This window comes from Cyprinodon variegatus, unplaced genomic scaffold (assembly GCF_000732505.1).
Source record: "Cyprinodon variegatus isolate N-32 unplaced genomic scaffold, C_variegatus-1.0 Scaffold316, whole genome shotgun sequence".
Taxonomy (NCBI): Eukaryota; Metazoa; Chordata; class Actinopteri; order Cyprinodontiformes; family Cyprinodontidae; genus Cyprinodon; species Cyprinodon variegatus.
This window is the reverse complement of record NW_015150769.1, coordinates 733,885-736,057: the sequence shown is the minus strand read 5'-3', so window position 1 is coordinate 736,057 and position 2,173 is coordinate 733,885. Positions and strand designations below refer to the sequence as shown.

Here is a 2,173-nt window from a genome sequence, read left to right as displayed (position 1 = left end):
TTTTAAGACAGGATTTTTTTTTTTTAATAGAATTTTTCTAACTTTTGGGACAATCTGGTCTGATTATTTTCCTACGATTTTGAAGACAGAACAGGAGAGTTGTGATTAATTTTCATAGTGAGCATCAGATAAAAATCTGATATGGTATAATTTTTAATGTTTAGACACATTATTTCTATTTTAAAGGTTCAAAGGACAAAAATTTGATTAATGGGTGAAAAATCAGAAAAAAATAAAACTCTCCTATAGTTGATGCTTACAACAAGAATTAAAATATAAACATTTCCAATTACAGGAAAAAGTCAGTCTTAAAATTATTAAATTGTTACTTTAACTTTTGTTTATTTTCATTGTAAAGACATAGAGACATAGATTGGTAGTTTGGATGTAGACAGTCTACAGACCACCACACTGTCTGGACGCTACAGCTGACTAGAACTAGAGGATCAGATACTCACTGCGTGTTTCACTGCTTATTGATAAGCTGTCTATCTCTGCAGACAAACCGGACTCCGTGGGCTTTGTCCTGTTAGCACACGGGATAATGGGGATTGCAAACGGGTAGAACGACTGCACTAGCGAGGGCTGTAAACTGGGAAAGGCTAGGCTACGTACTAAATGGCCATTTGGTTTGTTGGGATAAAAACAGGAAGAAACAAACTTCTGATGGACTTAAAACTTTTTTTGGCAACAAAATAAACAATTAACCCATTTTACAATAGAACAACCTAAAAACAATCATGCAAGCTTTTTAATAAACGGTAATAGAATTCCCAAAAGTTTAAAAAGCAATCAACTACACTTAGTTTCCAAGTTTAAAGACGTTTTTCTTCCATCCAGGAAGCTTTTTCAATTCAAAATGTCAGAAATAGTGTTAAACTTTAACCTAATTTAGCCACAGTGTTGTGTAAATATGCCTGATAAACGTGAATATTCTGCTGTTAGAGTAGATATCATGACTCATCAATGTGGAAAAGTGTGACACACAGCATTGCTGCTGTAACATCTCTGGCATATTTTCTCCTTTGCTCTACTTTCCTTAAAGCATCACTTTTATCGATTAACTTCCAATATTATTGTTATTTTTGTGTGTTTCTGTATTTGATGTCTTTAAACAGCGTCCTTGGCGAGTCAGTAGGAAGTGATGCTGCCATGAAACCAAATATATGCAGATGCATTTCTACTAGAATGTGCAAGAAATCTCAAAATGAACTTCTACTGTAGCAGAATAGTCACTTTTATTTAGTGGGCCCACAGCATTACAGATCCTCCACCGTGCTGAACTGCAGAAATCAGGTCTTCTTTCTACATAATCAGTATTTTTAATATGCGTTCAATTCTTATTTTTATGTCCAATTTGGGTCACAGAATATTTTATTCCCCCTGGGAAACAAGAAGTCATGGAAATGTAAATAACAGTTCCTGTAAACTTTGACTAACCCCAAAAAGTATATATATATAAAATTGATAAAAAATAAAATAATAATAACATTTTGTTAATAATAGAGATGATGCTGCCAAATTTAACTGCATCCCTCAAAGTCCTATCATATAATAACCAGCGATCTTTACTAAAGGTGAACAGGAGACAGTAAAAAAAATGACGGCAACAACCTTCCATGGTAGAAAACAAATAGCTGATAATAGTGAACAGTTTTCCTGGCCGCATTAAATGACTGATTGCTCACTAATGCCAACAAAACGGGACTAAAACGGAGCTGGATGGTGAAAGTCTGACCCAGATACCCAGATTACAGAGCCCAGTCCAGCTGCAGCCAAGGATGTATGGCATCCATTATGCAAAGAGAGAGATCAGGACAAAAGGCAGCAGAAAGTCGGGGAGTCGGCCCCCGCCCCCATGCAGGACACACACCCTCACACCATGGTACATCCACTGACTGGGTTTTAAATGATAATCTGTCTGTATTCTGGGATTAGAGCTCTGACACGAAAAGGAAACTGAAAGGCACGACAAATTAAAAGATTTAAAAGGTTTAAAACATATTAAAAGGAAAATTTGTTCAATTCTGATGCAGATTAACGGCAATTATTGTTTTTATTCATTTTAAACGTCTACATGCCCTGAAGAACTGAATGAAGTAATTATTTATCTGCTGAATGAGTAGTTTTAACAACTTAAAAGAAGAAAACGACACTGTCTTTATTAAATATC

At 35.2% G+C, this 2,173-nt stretch overlaps 1 protein-coding gene across 6 annotated transcripts in view; it reads right to left on the bottom strand.

The window, feature by feature from the left end:
- Positions 1-2,173, bottom strand: part of LOC107090931 (microtubule-associated protein tau-like) — a 51,012-nt gene that overhangs the window by 27,549 nt on the left and 21,290 nt on the right. The window lies entirely within an intron of this gene.